General features: G+C 45.9%; 1 protein-coding gene across 1 annotated transcript in view; it reads left to right on the top strand.

Annotated features, from left to right (window-relative positions):
• STING1 (stimulator of interferon response cGAMP interactor 1) overlaps positions 1 to 19,144 on the top strand; it is a 157,802-nt gene that overhangs the window by 92,008 nt on the left and 46,650 nt on the right. The window lies entirely within an intron of this gene.

The following is a 19,144-nucleotide window of genomic DNA, read 5'->3' as shown; positions in this document are numbered from 1 at the left end:
CCCAACAGCACAGTGATAGGTCACATCAGGGACGCCGCAATGTGCTGGGCTCCTCTCCAGATCTCTCCTCACCTCCTGGGGTGAGGGAAGCTGTTAGCCAAGCGCAATGTGTGTGTGCCACTCACCACCCACTCATTCCTCACTACTTTTGGAAAGGAGAGAGCACTGCTGAAGGAAGAGCGGAAAGCGCGTCCCCCTTCTCCTGGGTCCCTCTAGATCACCTGTGGCATATGCTCAGAGGCTGCCTGTCACACTCACACACACACCAAGCGCACACTGTGTGGGCGTCTCAGCTGTCCTGTCCAGTCAAGCAGGAAGGCATGAATGGCATTCCACAGCCAGCCTCGCCAGCCTGGGGGTAGCAGGTGGGAGGGCAAAGCGGGAGAAAACAAGCTGACCCACATCAAGCCTCTTTTTGCAGGGGTGGGGGAGGGAAGGAGGGGGAATATGTCGCAATATACACGAGTACATTTTGACCCCGCAGGAAGCTGGTCACATGAATGCATGTGCACATATGGGCACACATTGTGTGTGCATGTAAAACACCCAGAGAGAAAGGACAAGCTTAGAGGTGGCGATGTATCTGTCCACCTGCGTTTTGACACATCACTTGAGAGTTCAGTAGGGCATGTGTGTGTGTGTCACTGTGGTCTATAAAAATAATCTCCCTCTCCAGATTTCCTAATTGGATGAGTCCTGGGTTTAAGTATTTGTACACAGTATTGAACACTAGGAAGAGAATGGTTATTCTCCTCATGCACCACACACCTCCCACCACCTGCCCAAGTTAACAGAGGCAGCCTTAGGCATAGAATCTTAGAATTTTAGAATTTGAAGGGATCCTGAGGGTCATCTAGTCCAACCCACTTCAATGCAGGAATCTCAACTAGATGGCCACCCAACCTCTGCTTACAAACCTCCAAGGAAGGAGAGTCCACCACCTCTCATGGGAGTCTGTTCCACCTACCATCACAAAGTTCTTCTTGATGTTCAACTGGAATCTCTTTTCTTGTAACTTTACCCTTTCACAGGCTAAATACACCCAACTCCCTCAACCATTCCTCCTAAGGCTTGGTTTCCAGACTCTTGACCAACTTGGTCGCCCTTCTCTGCAGATGTTCCAACTTGATAATATCCTTCTTAAATTGTGGCACCCAAAACTGGACACAGTACATGATATTGAGGATTCCCAAGCTTTTAATTCTTGGGGGATCTCAGCATCTATGCTGAGGCTGCCTTGACAGGACTTCCATTACCACCATGACAACCACCTCATTGGGGCAAGTCATCCACAGGACCTGATGATCTTGGCTGGCCAGAATAATGTATTGGGAATTTTATATCTTTATCATGATCTGGTCACTTTCTGCTGATGTTCAGCTTTTCTGTGACAATTCCCTCTACAAGATGGTAGACCAATTAGGATGACCCACCCCAGAAAGCTGGTGGATCATTTTGGGTTCCTGATAGTCTCCTGAAACCTTCCAGTTGATGTGGCTAGTGCTTCTATCAAAGTCCCTGTGACTCTGTGGGATATGGAGAAGACTCAGGTGGATTTCACTACTGCCCGTAGGCACCTTCATTTGCTAAACAGATCCTGTTTGCCTTCTGGTTGACCAGAGACCTGGGGGCAATGAAGCATTTAGGGAGATGACTAGAACCCAAGAGGCTAAAGATCCTCAGGGAATCCTGTGGTGGCCGTGGCATCCAAGGGGAAAAAATACTTCATCCTTGCATCCTCAGAGTGTTGTCCAGCAGAGCATTTCCAAATGGTTTGGAGTCTTCTCCAAAGACCTCAGGGAGAGTCAGTAGAGCAGTAGTGGTCCACTGTGATCTGTCTGCAAAATACTTCCAGGGTAAAATCACTTGCATTAGCCTCAGCTGAGATGCTACCAGTGGGACAGTTCAGTCTATGGATGTCTGTCTCTGTTGAATTATTTTCAGTTGCTGAGCATGAGAATGTGGACAAGGTGCTTGGTGGTTTGCATCTAGCCACTTGCCCTTTTGACCCTTAACCCTTTTTGGTTTTTAACACCTGGCTAAAGAGGATTGACTGGTTGGGTCCAGGAGACCATCAATGCTTATTTGTAGCAGAGAACAACTCAAGCCAACTTGGAAAGAGATGGTTGTGAGGCTGATCTTAAAGAAGCTCACTTTGGACTCCAAGAATTAAAACAAATACTGCTTTTTTGGAATGGTGCTCAGTAGTGTGGCTTCCATGCAATTTCAGTCACTTTTGATGAAACTGATTTTCAGGAACCATTTCAGTCTGGTTTGCAGGATTAGTTTTGGCACGGAAACTGCCTTGGTTCCTCTGATGGATAAAAACAAAAGGTTGTAACCTAGGGGGAAACTTCTCTAAAGCACTGTAATGTGAACACCACCAGTGTCAATAAGTAAGGATTGTGTCATATCACTTCTTTAAATAATAAAACTGAACAGGCTGACACAAACAAACAAATAATGCAAATAAAAGTGTAACTTATACAGAATATAGAAAGTCTAGCAGAAGCAGCTGTAATACCTGCTTAATATGAGAATGATACTAAAGGGTCTAAAATACAACCACATGGTATACTATAAGCTTTCATAAAGTATATGCAACCTCTAGAATACTGGGAAGCATAATCTTCATAACCCCATAAATCTGAAGGACTTTACTTAGCCCAAGTAAGTAACCTCTTGACTTGACAAGGTTCAGTGGCGTAGCGTGGGGGGTGCAGGGGGGGCCGGCCGCACCAGGCGCAACATCTGGGGTTAGGGCAAATCCACGGGTTAGGGGGCGCAAATCCATGGGTTAGGGGGCGCAAATTACTTGCCTTGCCCCGGGTGCTGACAACCCACGCTACGCCACTGACAAGGTTGGCAATCTGTGCTGTACCATCGATCATGGGCACCTTTCTAAATTCTTTATCCATGTGCTTGGGACATTGTTAAATCACTGTATAAGCCAGAAATCCTCCACTTGATCAAACACAACTATATTCTCACTGAAGAGACACCCTGCTCTGCCCCTCCCCCCCCCATAGTTAGGATGAGGCAGAGGAGGATCTCGGAGTCTCCTAGGACGCCTTCATCTACTCTAAGCCAGACCTAGCAAAAGGAGAGTCTGCACCAAGAACCTCTTCCAGATACATTTACTCCTATAAATAGCTGTCCTATAAAGGGGAACAGGGTTTCTGCCAAAGGAGAAGTAAATATATCCCTAGAAAGTGTTTCGTTACCATGTCAGTTCCACATCTAGAACAAGGAAAGAACCTGCTTCAGTGAAGATTCCCTGCTCTAGTGTGTAGATGACTGGATCTCAAAACCCATTTCAGAAGTCACTGGTGGCTCTAAAACATGGAGGCTCCATTATGGTGCATTATTTTTATATATTTTTAAATTTTCTTTCTCACATTATTAGCATAGCTTTCTGCTCAGCTAACAACCATGAAAGAATTAATTTAATTAATTAAAATCAAAAATCTATAGAGCAGCAGAGACAGCAAAGAACCATCAACATCACAACAAAATAAGAATGTGTTCAGCTAACTTTCAAAAGGCCCGGGAAACAAAAAAAGTATTTTGCCCGGCAGCAAAAGGACACGAGAGTGGATACCAAGACAGGCCTGCTAGGGGAAGGCATTCCAGAAGCAGGACACCCAGCAAAGACACTCTCCCCCTCAGAAAGCGAGGGAGTCCAGAGGAGGGCCTCCAACGAGGGCCTTACGGTGCATGCTGGAGTGCTGGGCTATAGGCAATATTTCAGGTATCCAAGTCCTGTATCGTATAAGGCTTTGGGGCCGGCCCACACATGAGGTACGGTGAGGCAACTACCTCAAGTGGCAGGATCCACAGGGGCAGCAGTTTTGGTCTCCAATGAATGAAGCACCCACTGCTGCTGCTACCAAAGAGGCAGCAACAGCTGTGGCGCGTTCCTCGGAGGCCGGATCCGGACACCTCCTTGAGAGACCCCTGATGATGCCGCCTCTACATTCTCCCCTGTGTTTAACTGGATTCTTCACTTGACTTCCAGCCATTTCACTAACCGCTTCATTGCTCCTAAGGGGATGAACAGTCTCTGTTCAGAGGGAGAGGACATTTAGAAGTGATTATGTCAGCTGCCTGAGTCATGCCTGCGTCCCGCAGTGTGACTGGGGCTCTGTCAGAAATGCTCACCGTGCCAACAGGAAGCTGTTTGAGAGCGCAGAAATCACTCAGATCCCATCAGTCTCTGGGGTGGACCATTCAAATACACCCCCCATCCTGCTGGAGGGAAAGACCCAATGCATTAAGTGGGGTTAATGTGACCCAAAATGGCCCCCACCCCCATTTTGTACAATAAATTGAAACAAGATGGTGATCTGGGTGGTTTTTGGTGGTGACGTGGGAATACAGTGGTGTAAAGGGGAACTTTTCAGTGGGGTTCTACCTGGGAACCAACATGATTCCCCTTCCCCACTTCAAAAAAACAATGTGGTGAGGGGTGAGATCAGCCAGCCCCTGACCACTGTAAGGGCCACTGCCACAAAACAGGTGGTGGCACTAAATAATAATAATCAAAAACAGTTTTGATCCCCAAAATATTGAACCAAAGTTTTCATTGGAAAAACTTTTGGCTCAGAACGCATTATTTCCATCAGCACCTGAAGGCTATCAGCAGAGGAGAAGACTTCTTACAAGCAGGCGGTCACAAGGAGACCCTAAGTAAGGAGTGCCATGTCCAATTTTGCAAATTTCGGACTCTTCAGGGCAACACCCTTGTTTGACACATTACCCTGCTTCGCATCCAGACAGTCTCTTTTCGAAGGCGTCGTGGCTGCACCAGAATGCTGTCGTTGCTTTAGATCCTCTCAGTCTTAGAGAATTTAAGGTGAGAGATAAAAACCCTTCTGGGGTTTGCGCCAGACCCCCCCACCCCCACGTGCTTGCAAAACTAACAATGCCTTGCAGAGGCGAAACCTCGTTGCTGCAGCCTGCGAAGGCCAAGGACGGGGGCTTGCATGCAGCAACAGCGCCCCCTGGTGATTTTGTTTGGATCACAATAACACGCGGAGCGAGATGATGGTGGTGATCATTACATACTACGGTGTGTATTTTTGTGTTCTTCTACTGGGAACCGCCCTGATGAAGGGCAGTGTAGAAATTTAATAAATATACACATTTAATTATTATTTATCCAAAGATTGTTCACAACATAAAAACACAAAATGAGAACACAATATACATTACAGAACAAGAACAAGAACAAACCAATAGCCCCCCTCCCACAAACACATTTAAAAGGCTATGTGTTCAATCGGCCAAAGGCTTGATTGTAGAGAAACGTTTTTGCCTGGTATCTAAAGACATGGAATTAAGGCGCCTGATGAACCTCCCTGGGGAGAGCCTTCCACAGATAGGAAACCACTGCATCAAAGATCCATTCTTGTGGTAACATCCTCTGGACCTCTCGTGGAGGAGGCTTCAGACGATGAATGCAAGGTCTGGGTCGGTTCGTATGGGGAGAGGCAGTCCTTGAGGTATTGCGGTCCTGAGTTCTCTGAGGCTTTATAGGTCAAAACCAGCACTTTGAATTGGGCCCAGAAGCTAATTGGCAGCCAGTGCAGACAGGCCAGGATCAGTATATGTTCAAACTGCCTTGCCCCGGTGAGCAACCTGACCATTGAAATCTGCACCAGTGGAGGTTTCTGAGCCGTCTTTGAGGCAGCCCCATGTATAACATGTTGCAGTAATCTAACCTAGAGGACAGATGACAGAAGTGAGGTTATCCCTGTCCAGACAGGGGCACAGCAGGGCCACCATAAGACTGTCACCAGCACCATGGGGCCTCTGCTTAGGGCCTTAGGGCTCCTTCTGCCAGCCCCACACCCTAACTGCATTTCTGATATTTTTTCATGGATGTCCAGTTGAGGTCTCAAATTTAGCGTGACCAAGAAAGAACAACTCGTTTTTCTTTTCAGAGCCTTATCTTCTTGACTGTTCTCCCTGTCTATTGACTATGTCACCATCTGCTATTTTGACCAGGCATCAAAACCACCTGCTCCTTTGCTTTCCACATTCAAACTCTGCAAAAAGAATACAGTATATGCTTATTTCTCTGCATCCCCTTGGCTAAGACTCTGGCTCATGCTCTGATCACCTCTTATCTCAGCTGTAACACCCTTTCTCCCTTGGCCCTCCATTGTCCATGCCTACTCTCTTCACCTTCCAGAATTATTCACCACTTCCCTTGTTTGCACCTGCCGTGAGATCCTTCTTTGGCCTGGTGGGCCAGATCTCTATCTTCCCCACCTACTGGGGGCCAACTTGGGCAGGTGGGTGGGACTGGGTGATTGACACCTGTCAAAGTTCAAAAGAGATCACTAGAGCAACTGCTTCAAAGATACATCAAAGAGGCTCTCTTTAACCAACTATCAGCTGCTGGTCAGTTAGAGAGAGCCCCTTTGAAGTCTCTGGAGAGAGTAAAATGTTTGTGAAACTAGAAGTAAAAAGTCTGCATTCAGAGCACCTCCCCCAGCACTTTGAATACAAATTGCTTCTTTTAGGAAGAAAAAGAAAATTCCTTTTAAGATCAGAGCATTTTTTCCCCACCAAAGGAATCTGCAAAGAAACCTTTGGAAGTGCCTGGTGCTTGGCATTTGGGAAGCTCTGAACACAGTGCTTTCCAAATGCCCATTGATCAGCTGGTACTTAGGGGCTTCGGAAGTAGGGGTCCCCTTCAGCCAAGCTCTGCCCTTACCTGCCCCACACCTGGATTAGAATGGCTCTTTGAGACCAGGCGGTCCTATTAATTGATTGATTTAAACAATTTGCATAACACTTAATCACAGCCTTCTCTGAGCTGTGTTCAAGAGATCCAGTGCAAGAAGACTATAAAAATGAGTTTAAACTATAAAATCAGAATTCAGTTGAAAAGCCTCCTTCAATAAGAAATTCTTCAGCGAGAGATGGAAGTTCAATGGGGGGAGGGGGCTGTCTTGACCTCAGCTGCAAGGAGTTCCTCAAAATCGGGCCCACAATAGGGGACACACAGTGCTTTCTGGATACAAGCCATGGCGCTCCCCTGAGGATCTCAGTGACTGAGCATGGACTGAGCATTGGGGCAGGACTCATGCACTGTAGACTCCCTGGCACCATGACAAGTGCCCACAAGGCACTTCTTTCAGGAGATGGCTTTTTTTAACTGCCCTGGTTCTGGCAAATATATGGAACCTCTTCCACTAGAAAAGACCACGCTTTCACTTGTGCCGCTGCCATCTTGTGTTTGACTCTTCGAAGGTGAGGAAGGAGAGAATGAGGATGAGGCCTTGCAGAAACTCACCGAGGAAAGAGAAGGACTTTCAAAGTTGCCTGATCTAAAAGATGCTGAAGCTGTTCTTCCTTGAAGAGATGCAGCTGGGCGAGGAACTACTAGCACAAGGAGCAGTAGCGTAGGGTGGGTTGTCAGCACCCGGGGCAAGGCAAGTAATTTGCACCCCCTAACCCGTGGATTTGCGCCCCCTAACCCGTGGATTTGCGCCCCCTAACCCTAACCCCCAGATGCTGCGCCCGGTGCGGCCGGCCCCCCCTGCACCCCCCATGCTACGCCACTGACAAGGAGAATATGAAAAGGGTGTTGATCACTTGTCAAATGCCACTGCTGTATGTGGGAAACCACAAGAGTCACTACAAGTTCTGCAGCAGACTCTTCCACCACCAATGTTCCAGATGCTTCTCACTAAACTCCACACAATTAGCCAGAGAATTGTAAGTGCTTGGCTGAAGATGATGTGGAATGAGAAGTTTCAGCTGGAAAAACAAGTGTTTCCTTAGCCCAAAATAGGAGCATCTCTGGGGGGAAGAGCAGCCTGGTAAAGGAGTAATCACAGAACTCATGAACTGTATACCACATTTGAACCTACCAAAGTTAATTTTAACTTTGATTAGGTTGGTTTGACTTGACTTGATTTATTATCTAGTGCAAAGTGTATTTTGATAAATTCATTTTATAAATACACCATGTTGAGCTATAAAAAATATCATCAATGTCATTTATTACTGATACAGTTACAACATTGCACATATAAAAGATGTATTACTACAACATAAAAACCTTGTGCTAATTTTTGAAAAACCCAAAACTAAGGGATTAAAAGACTTATTATCTGCCAGCCAAAAAACCTAGAAAATATCACCTTCACACCTAACCATTCATCCCCAATCAATCAATCAATCAATCAATCAATCAGTTTCATTTATACCCCACCCTTCCTCCAAGGAGCTCCAGGCGGCACACATACTTCTCTCCCCCCCCCCATATTTTATCTTCACCACAACTCTGTGGTGCAGGTTAATGAAGAAAGGCCGTGACTAGCCCAAGGTGAGCTCTGTGGCGGAGTGGGGATTTGAACCCTCGTCTCCCGGGTCCATTGCTCCACACTGGCTCTCCTACAGCACACTGGCTCCATTTTGCCAGCTTCCTTACCCCAAAGATGGGGTGTGGGTGTGTGGGTGCGCGTGAAGACACACACCCTTTCCTGGTTGTTTTTGCCAGCTCAGTCACCAAGCCTGCCCCGTGTCTCCCTCTCGCCGCACGCACACATGCTCCTCCTGAATGTCAGCATGGATGCTGCATAGTAGAGCTGCTTGACTGCACTCGGCTGAACTCCCCGTCCTGGAGGGCGAGCTGAGCTATTATTAGCCATGGCTTACAAGACCCTGTTAATGCAGCTGCAGAGGTGAGGCTTGGCAGCAGGCAGCTCCAACCGTCAAGGCTCACTAGGGTCAAATCCTGCTGTGTGCTCTTCTGCAGAGGAAGGGATTTGTCAGTTCTGCCCACAGGGACGCCGCAGCTGTCCACACCAATCAATAGTCAAAAGAAGTGAGAACATCCTCAACCAGATTTTTTACAAAAATGGGGATCCTCACAGGTGGACCAGCAACTTTTCTGAGATGTCTGTACATTGCTGTCTGCCTGGCATGAAAGACAAACATACCTGAAAGCAAAAAATGAAGACTTAACATGAAGAATCTTTTCTAGACAGGCACTTTTGTGCAATGAGTGCGGGCTTCTTTCACACCTGTTACCAAGGATCCAAATAAATTTCCTTATGGTTACACTTCTATTAAGAGGGTCTTGCGTTGTCTTAATACTAACAGAACAGTTCACCGGTGCTGTGATAATGAAAGTTCTCCCTCTAGATCAGTGGTTCCCAATTAGGGGTCCGGGGGACACCTGGGGTCTACAGAACACACCCAGGAGGTTCGTGGCCCCATCCCTTGCTTCTTCCCCAAATAATTTTTTGTCATTTTTGCATGGTAATAGCACAAATTCATGATCTGTTCTAGCGCTGTGTGGTTTTTCAATGTATTGGCCCAAACCGGTTTTGAAATCACACCGCAATAACAATTTTGACCCGGCAATACACAGCAATATATCACTCCTCGTGTGAGAGAGAGCAGAGCAGCCAATTTCAAGGTGTCGTCAGTATCGCATGATGATCTCGCCTGATAACAGTGCTGATCTGAGCTGCCTTCCCTCACGCTGATGGAGAACAGGGCAGCTCATTCGAGGCACCGGTGGCACTACCGTCCCCTGGCACTGAGGCAGAGCGGCTTTTCTCAGTCAGCAGGGCATCTTCACTGGCTGCCCCGCTGATCGTGACTTGATGCACCCCCCCATCCCTATCTCCTCCCACTCAAACCATGCAGACTCCCCTTCCTCGCCTCCCCCTCCCCCATCTGATCTCCATGGCTGCTCCTTCCCTCATCCCCACCCCTGATGCTGGTGTATCACTATGTTGAAAATGAAGGCAGCTAAGGGGAGATGCTGTGGCTTGGGCGCGGTGCAGGGCCAGTGTGTGCCAGTTGCATCCTTCTCAGCCGCCCTCTGGCGGGGATGCAGCAGCTCAGCATGCTAAGAGCCCAGCGCTGGCCCACACTGGATTTGGGAGCGGTGCACCGGGTTCTGGGGCGCCTGGACTTGCATGTCCCCTCGGGCTCCAGCTTGCCACCCCCAGCATAAGTACTGCCTGGGGTGCCCACCCCACCCCCTAGCTAGTGCATAGAGTTATCAAAATTTTCAAAAGTAGGGGGTCCATGGCCTGGCTTTGGAAAAATAGGGGGTCCTCAGTAATTAGCTAATTGGGAACCACTGCTCTAGATAACAAAAATCAGCCCATATATATGTATGTTGATGTATGGCATTTAGGTGTACGGTTTTCCTGTGTATTTCACAGGCATTATTATATGTGCAGGGGACGCAGGTGGCGCTTTGGGTTAAAGCCTCAGCGCCTAGGGCTTGCCGATCGAAAGGTCGGCGGTTCGAATCCCTGCGGCGGGGTGCGCTCCCGCTGCTCGGTCCCAGCGCCTGCCAACCTAGCAGTTCGAAAGCACCTCCGGGTGCAAGTAGATAAATAGGGACCGCTTACCAGCGGGAAGGTAAACGGCGTTTCCGTGTGCGGCTCTGGCTCGCCAGAGCAGCGATGTCACGCTGGCCACGTGACCCGGAAGTGTCTCCGGACAGCGCTGGCCCCTGGCCTCTTAAGTGAGATGGGCGCACAACCCCAGAGTCTGTCAAGACTGGCCCGTACGGGCAGGGGTACCTTTACCTTTACCTTTATTATATGTGCAGCAACTACTGATTATTTTATTAGCATGAATATAAGTATTATATGCCCCAGTAACACTGAGCATAGTGATTACAGTGTCAGACTAGGACCTGGGAGACCAGAGTTCAAATCCCCACTAGGCCATGAAGTTCACTGGGTAACCTTGGGCCACTCGCTGTCTTTCAGCCTAACCTACCTCACAGGGTTGTTGTGGGGCATTAAATGGGGAGGGGGAGAACCATGTATGCCACTTTGAATTCGTTGAACCAAAAGGTGGGATACAAATGCAAAATAAAATAATAATAATACATTGTTCTAAAACATTGCCCTGCTTTTAGCCACTGCAGTTATCCAATATTACTTCATTGATTTTTCAATGAATATGCTGCCATGTGCCTTAAAAATATCAAGGCAAGGAACAAGAATGGAACAGTCTAAGGGCTTTTAAACTGGTGGGGGGGGTAACTGTTTTTGTTTGTTAGTATAGCATGTATTTTTGTGCTTCTATATTACAAACCGCCCTGTGATCCTTGCATGAAGGATATAGAATTTTTATTATTTTTAATAATAATAATAGTAATAATAATATCTACAAGATCCATTTTTCTTTTCTGTTGAGAATTTTAAAGGCATATGTTTTTCTGTGCCTTTCCTGTTGTGATCACTTTAGCACTGTCTTTCTACCAACTTTGAATTTTTTTTTTTTTAAAAATAATATTTATTACCTTTTCCAACAATTTAGACACTACAGAAAAGAAAAACCATACAATACAATACACTACAAAAAAACACTACATTACACTAACAAAACACTAACATTAAACTAACAAAACAAAACAAACACAATTTAAAACACATCAAATACTTTCAATAACTTATCTTTCATTTACTTGTTTCCGTGACCTCCTCACACCTCCCTTTTTGTATTCCACATCTATTAATTTTTTCAGCAATTCCTTTCCATCTTCCTCTATTTTTAATCTTATAATTATCTTAACACATTCTAACCTTATTTTTCTTTTAATACTCTATTACTCTATTTATCCTTAATTCCTTATAACATTTCTACTAAAGCCATATAACTTCATTCCAACATTTTCCTAACATTCATTAATTTTACAGTAATTCCGTAAATAATCTTTAAACTTTTTCCAGTCTTCTTCCACCGACTTTTCTCCCTGGTCTTGGATTCTGCCAGTCATTTCCGCCAATTCCATGTAGTCCATCAACTTCATCTGCCATTCTTCCCGGGTGGGTAAATCTTGTGTCTTCCAATATTTTGCGATGAGTACTCTTGCTGCTCTTGTTGCATACATAAAAAATGTTCTATCCTTCTTTGGCACCAATTGGCCGACCATGCCCAGGAGAAAGGCCTCTGTTTCTTTAGGAAGGTATATTTAAATACCTTTTTCATTTCATTATAAATCATCACCCAGAATGTCTTAATCCTTGGGCATGTCCACCAAAGGTGAAAGAATGTACCTTCAATCTCATTACATTTCCAACATTTATCATCGGGCAAATGGTAAATTTTTGCAAGCTTGACTGGTGTCATGTACCACCTGTAAAATTTAGCCGTGTTAATGTGTTGTAACAAAAGTAATAGTCTTGTGAAACCTTAAAGATATTTTGCGGCATGAGCTTACATGGAGCAGCCCACACGTCCTTGGAGGAGTGACACATATCCTAAACTGGCAGATATAATACTCTCTGTGACCAAGCGCCTTTCCCTCCATTGCTTGGGTAGGGGATGGGGAAGGGGGGGGGACAGGCGGACATGCCTGCAACGTTTTTTGGCCTTGCCTCTCATTCTATTTTAGATGTGGCAGCCATTTTGTGTTATGTCACACACGCTCCATGGCAGCCATTTTGTGACTAGCACTCATGGTACTTCCTCAAAATGCCAGGTGTGCAACCACTGCAGCACAGCTGAGGTCAACCTTTCACTACCCCAATGACTGGGGTCCTGAGCTTCAGTGTTGCACTGAGCCACCGCATAAAAGGATTGGGGCTGAAAGACCAAAGACAAACGTGAGCTCATGGAAGCCAAAGGCTACAGAACTCACAAAATACCGTTTGTAGCATTTCTTTGCAAGCCAAAATCTATCCAAAACAAAGTATATTGATCATACACAGCAGCAGTAATCAGCAACTTTTCTGTATTTTCTGTGATGTTGAGCCCCAGCAATGGAAGATTGCTGTACTTTGTTCCTATTGCAGCCGTTCTTCAGCCTGCCCAGCCTTCAAAGAGAGCTGGAAACAGCCCTGCAGGGTTTATTGATTTATTTAGAAAGCCCTGAACAACCTGAGTCCAGGATACTTCAGGTCACAGGCATCAGGTTCTGCCCAACTTTAGGGGTGCACGGCACACACACGTGTGACATCATGCGGCAGGTTGCGGGGGAGCAACGGATCCCATCACAGGGAGACCTAACCTGAGCCCCAACCGAGACCTTAACCCCAACACTAAACAAAATCCTAACCTTCACCCTAACCCTGACCCTAATATTCCAACTCAACCGCTGAGATCAACTGCATGAACATTTATGGTCATTCCCCAAGTTGATTTGACAATGACATTGTTGATATTGTTTTGACAACAATGAGAAATTGAGCTTTCATTGTCATTGGCCCAGTTTTGTGGAACACCCTGCCAAACAGAGATTCAGCGGGCACCTTCTGTGCCAATTTTTAAATGCCTGCTGAAGTTTTCTGTTGAGCCTGTGTAGGCAATTAGGAGTACACCCCCCACAATGGACTACTGATGCTTTTATCTTGTTTTTAACATTTTATTATTTTATTGCCTGGTTTTATGTTTTTATATTGTTGTAAACCACTGTGATATATTTTTATGATAAAGGTAAAGGACCCCTGACAGTTAAGTCCAGTCGCGGACGACTCTGGGGTTGCGGCGCTCATCTTGCTTTACTGGCCGAGGGAGCTGGCTTACAGCTTCCGGGTCATGTGGCCAGCATGACTAAGCTGCTTCTGATGCAACCAGAGCAGTGCATGGAAATGCCGTTTACCTTCCCACTGGAGCAGTACCTATTTATCTACTTGCACTGGCGTGCTTTCGAACTGCTAGGTTGGCAGGAGCTAGGAGTGAGCAACGGGAGCTCACACCGTCGCGGGGATTCGAACCACCAACCTTCTGATCAGCAAGCCCTAGGCTCTGTGGTTTAGACCACAGTGCCACCCATGCGGACGACTCTGGGGTTGCGGCGCTCATCTTACTCAATAGGCCAAGGGAGCTGGCACTGGTCCGCAGGCAGCTTCCGGGTCATGTGGCCAGCATGACCAAGCCGCTTCTGGTGAACCAGAGCAATGCACGGAAACGCTGTTTACCTTCCCGCCAGAGCAGTACCTTTTGATCTACTTGCACTTTGATGTGCTTTCGAACTGCTAGGTTGGCAGGAGCAGGGATCGAGAAACGGGAGCTCACCCCGTCGTGGGGATTCGAATCACTGACCTTCTGATCAGCAAGCCCTAGGCTCTGTGGTTTAGACCACAGCGCCACCCATGTCCCTTCCATTTTTATGATACAGCAGTATATATTTTTATAAATAAAATAAATACACCAGTGATGAACCTAGTAACTGGACTGCCAAGCAAAGGTAACTCAGATATTGAGAATATACACAGAGGTTGCACGGCTTGGACTTTCTGTGGCAACCAGTGAAGCAGAGAAGGGCAGGATAACTCAGGCCATGATGATGCCACATCATAGGTTTTCCTTCGCCAATGAAAGGAACAGAGGACACAGGACTCCTGTTGAACATTCAGTTCCAGCCCTGCTTGTTTTTCAAATATACTCACTTAAAACACGGGGGGATTTAGGAAGCAGCATGTATTGCAGGGGGGTGGACTAAATGATCCTCAGGGTCCCTTCCAACTCTGCAATTCTATTATACTATGCTTCTATACTGTGAATAGCACTTTGATGCCCTGGAAACATCCAAGATTCATGGAGTTGCTATAGCCCTTGCTACACATTTGCCAGGGAGGGATGGGACGGGACGGGAGAAATGGAAGCGTCATTGTCTTCTTTTGAAAAAGGGATACAATGTTCCAAATTAAAATAGATGGAGAACGTTGAGCAAAATACTCCAGGGAAGGGAAGCCACTCTCCCACTGCCAAAACCAGACCAGTCACCCTGCCCAAAACAGGCTTTAAACGCTATTCCCAGACTACAGTAGCTGCTTTCTTAACAAGCAGCACCCTTTGTCTTGCCTGAATTAAGCTTCACATTTTTTAACCCTCATCTTGCCCATTGCCACCTCCAAGCACTGATTCAGAACTCCGGTAACTTTATTAGAATCAGACAGAAAGGAGAAAAAGCAAAGTGTCAGCCACATACTGTATTGATAACAATGGACTCCGAATCCCCATGACTAAAAAGCATGGGGCACAAGATGGAACCTTAAGGGCAACATATAATTCAAAAAACAAGATTCTATCACCTCCTTTGGGAAGGAACCCACCAAGAAGTACTAGAACCATTGCAAGAGAGTGCCTCCAAAACCCACTCTGGACAGGTGATCAAAAAGGGTGACAAAGTCAAGCCACAAAGAGAGCCAGCAGAAGTAACAGTGACGCAGTTCTCAGTGTAGACCATCAAAGTTGTCCATCTCAAAATGAGGCCTGAAATAGGTCCAAGAAAAATTGCTCCATCTAAGAACCCCTGAAGCTGTGTCATCACCTTGGAGGAAAGGAACTAAATGGAAGCTGCTCACAGCCCAGCTGATGGAGAGGGCCTTGCTGTCTCAACCTCTTCCTCTGATGCAGCCAGGTGAAATGTTGCAGATGGAGACAGCCCTGGAAGCAGACAGTCCTTCACCTGATATCATGATCAGACAGAAGGCAACTTGTACACAAAGTTCTGGTTTTTTCCATGAAAGATGCCACACTTTTTTGTCTGGCAATGTGCCCTTTCACTTCAAACCCCACCCCCAGCCAAAACTCATTCCATCTAGGAGGGTCCACCAACCCTCAGGAGAAGTTGAGGGGTTGCTGTGCAGGAAAGTCACTTGTGACCAACCCCCTTCTGCTGCTACTCAGGATCTAAACCATGTTCTTCTCAATTAAGGTTTCAACATGGATGTTTTCATGTCAATTTCTAGACTGAAGTTCCTGCTTCTTCTATTACATTTTCAGTTGATATCTTTCCAATTGATCCAATTGTAGCGTCTATGGCTGGACAAAGATTGACTATTGTAACAGATGGCTGAATGGCATTTTATTACTCAAGCGGCTTCCATAGTAAGCTTAAAAGGTAAAGGGACCCTTGACCGTTGACTCTGGGGTTGCAGCGCTCATTTCACTCTATAGGCCGAGGGAGCCGGCATTTGTCCACAGACAGCTTCCGGGTCATGTGGCCAGCATGACTAAGCTGCTTCTGACGAACCAGAGCAGTGCACAGAAACACCATTTACCTTTCTGCCAGAGCGTACCTATTTATCTACTTGCACCTTGACGTGCTTTCGAACTGCTACGTAGGCAGGAGCTGGGACCAAACAACGGGAGCTCATCCTGTCGTGGGGATTCGAACCACCCTAGGCTCTGTGGTTTAGACCACAGCACCACCCGCGCCTCCATAGTAGGCTTACAAGAGAAAAAAGACAATCATTCTCTGAATATCGTAATAGAAGTAATACACCAGCCTGATTACATTGATCTGGGTAGCTACTTTTCCAAGCCAGTAAAAACAACTATGCACTGCTTATGAGAAAGTTAGGTTTCAGATATTTTAAACTTCAGGGCACTCAGTTGTTTTAGACTCTCACTAGAAAAATAAGAATTAATTTTAAAATGTCTTTTGACAATGGGGGGTGGGGTGGGATCTGTTGTGAATACTTCCTTTTCAATAAGCAACTAGTTCACAAAGCTTGGTGATTTGTCTCTTGGGGAAGGCACTTCAATAAAATTGTGGCTCTTCAAATGCTCAGGAATATAAAAGAAAATAAAGGAATTTAGCCTCGCTGCCTCAAGTGATGGGCTAGGGTTGAAAGGTATGACTCCAAGCCCTTAACAACATGATCCAACAGACAACCACCCCTCTTCTCTTGGTATGTGGAAAAGGACAGTGCAGCGTAGCAAAGACACATTGGATGGGGACCGTGTAGTTTTATGGATATCTTGAACCAAAGCCAATGCAAGTTCTTTCTTGAGGCAGTCTGAATTATGATGCTTCTCCTTCCTGAAAGCAGAAATGGCCGTTACGCTGGACCTATGTCCTAATGTCACAATTAAAACACATATTGTATCCTCTTAATTAAGAGTTGGGACCAGGGCCAGCCCAGGACATTTTCGCACCAGAACTGAACCACAAAATGGTGCCCACCCTCCCTGCCAGGGAAGGCGGCCTGAGGCAGTCGCCTCACTTTGCCACATGGGTGGGCTGGCCCTGGTTGGGACCTGATTCCAAAACTAAGCTGACCTGTGGCTGCATTTCAGGACTAATAAGGGCGGACCAGAGAACAATACCTGCCTAAATCTGTCTGCATCCCTATCAGATTAGCGTTAGAGAAGGGAGAGGGGGAGATAAAAGGCGGGGAAGAGGATACACTTGCTACAGCCAGGTGGCCAAGCTCATTGCAAGAGAGTCTGATGAAGGGAGCAAGGCGAGGGAAGCCCTGCCTGCAGGCACCCCATTCCCTCAAGAAGAGCAGCAAAGAAGGCTGGTAGTGGTGGCAGGGCGGCCACATCGCAACTCTGCAATGCAACAAAACACAATGCCTGCTTTGGCAAGTGCACTGGATAAATTCAGGCTTCAGAACTTTTCAGAGTATTGCTTTTTTGACAGGAGTGTTTTATGAGGTTAGCTGCTTAACTGTTCGTGAAATGGAGCAGAAAAATACATGAAAGTTCAAATAATTTATTCCTTTAAAAACATTTCGGAGTGTGAAATAGTCTAGACTAAGGCACAACTATCAAATACTTGGTAGTATATAAACATGTTCTGCTTCCTAGAAGAGCTGAACTTTAGTTTACCTTAGTTTTTAAATACTTTACACACCACAAACCTGATCAGAAGGTTGCATTTGTGTCAAATTGTGGAACACAGAAAATGTGCAGTTTGGTTTCTTTAGCATGTGGCATTTGGTTGTCTTTTGCACAACTCTAAAGCTTTTGTGGCTGCAAAAACATGCTTGAATATGTGTGTGCAGGAATCTCAGAAACCAGAGTGTTCATAGGAAAAATCAAAATAAGGTTTAGTGTATGTTTACCATCTGGAAAATAAGTAAGATGAAGATATTCAAAAGGTTCACACGTAAGGCAGTATTTCTCCCCCACTTCCTATACCTATTTTTCCTCATACCTAAATGCTGGATCTGCAAGCTGAGCCAACAGCCTAGTTCATATTTCCTCTTCCTCCACCTTTTCCATATCCAAGTTTACTTGCATAAAGTGCCTCTAATAATAAAGTATGTTGCTAGTAGCACTTTATGGGCAAGAATGGCATACTGCTGCAAAAGCAAGCATGTTCTTGCAATTCACAGGGCCACTTACCAGCGTTCTAGGATTTGCAGCCTCTGCTCACCACTGTTGGCTGGCACAGGTGGGAAACGTGGTAACAGGAAAATATTAGCATTGCTAATTAGTATTGTCCATATACCCTATGCAACTATACCTGAGCAACTCAAATACAGTCGTACCTTGGAAGTTGAACAGAATCCCTTCCAGAAGTCAGTTCAACTTCCAAAATGTTCGGAAACCAAAGCATGGGTTCTGATTGGCTGCAGGAAGCTCCAATCAGAAGCTGTGGAAGCCCCGTCGAGCATTCGGCTTCCAAAAATAGTTTGCAAACCAGAACAGTTACTTCCGGGTTTGTGGCGTTCGGGAGCCAAAATGTACGAGTTCCAGGGCATTCGACAACCAAGGTATGACTGTAATTGTTTCCCCAACATTTCAATCTCTCTTCTGCAGTTAGTCCCTTTGGTCTGTTTTAGATTTTAAGGGACCCAGCTACTCCTTGTTTCAAAAGTGCCATGTACATAGATTGGTTGTTTCTATGTAAAATATTTAATCCTGTTTAGACCAATTCTCCTGAGAAGCCAAGCCTTCCACCATCCCTCCCTTTCTCTCCCCTTGTTCCCCTGTCACTCTGAACTGCAGTCTGAAGGCCTTTGTCCTTCCATTGTCTTTGCCTCTCAACCATAGCACTTTTTCTTTTTACCACATTCAGCCTTCCATTCATTCTACTTTTCAAGCTAAGTATTTGTAAGTTGTTTCCTGTTCTCACTGAAGCTGAAGAGCAGCTTGGATAAAAATTCAACCAGAATAATGTAGGCTGAATAAACACACAACCTAATCTCCAATAGGCCAGAAAAACAAAAACAAATTAGTTCTGCCCATATAGCACATAAGTAGTCATGTGGAGAAATGTTTAGGCACTGTTCTGTCTTATTCATAGACGAGGTTATACTACTATCCAAATCTACAGCTATTCATTATGACCAGAAACCTGTACACAGAAGGATTCAGTAGGCCATTAGTTGTATCATGACTGAAGAGAATTAGTTGCAAGTCCAGAGCTAGTCCAACCATCAGCTCATTGGGTGTCCCTCAT

This window comes from Podarcis cretensis, assembly GCF_951804945.1.
Source record: "Podarcis cretensis genome assembly, chromosome: 7".
In the NCBI taxonomy this organism is placed as follows: Eukaryota; Metazoa; Chordata; class Lepidosauria; order Squamata; family Lacertidae; genus Podarcis; species Podarcis cretensis.
Note: the sequence above shows the minus strand (reverse complement) of the source record. Positions and strands in the feature narration are given on the sequence as shown.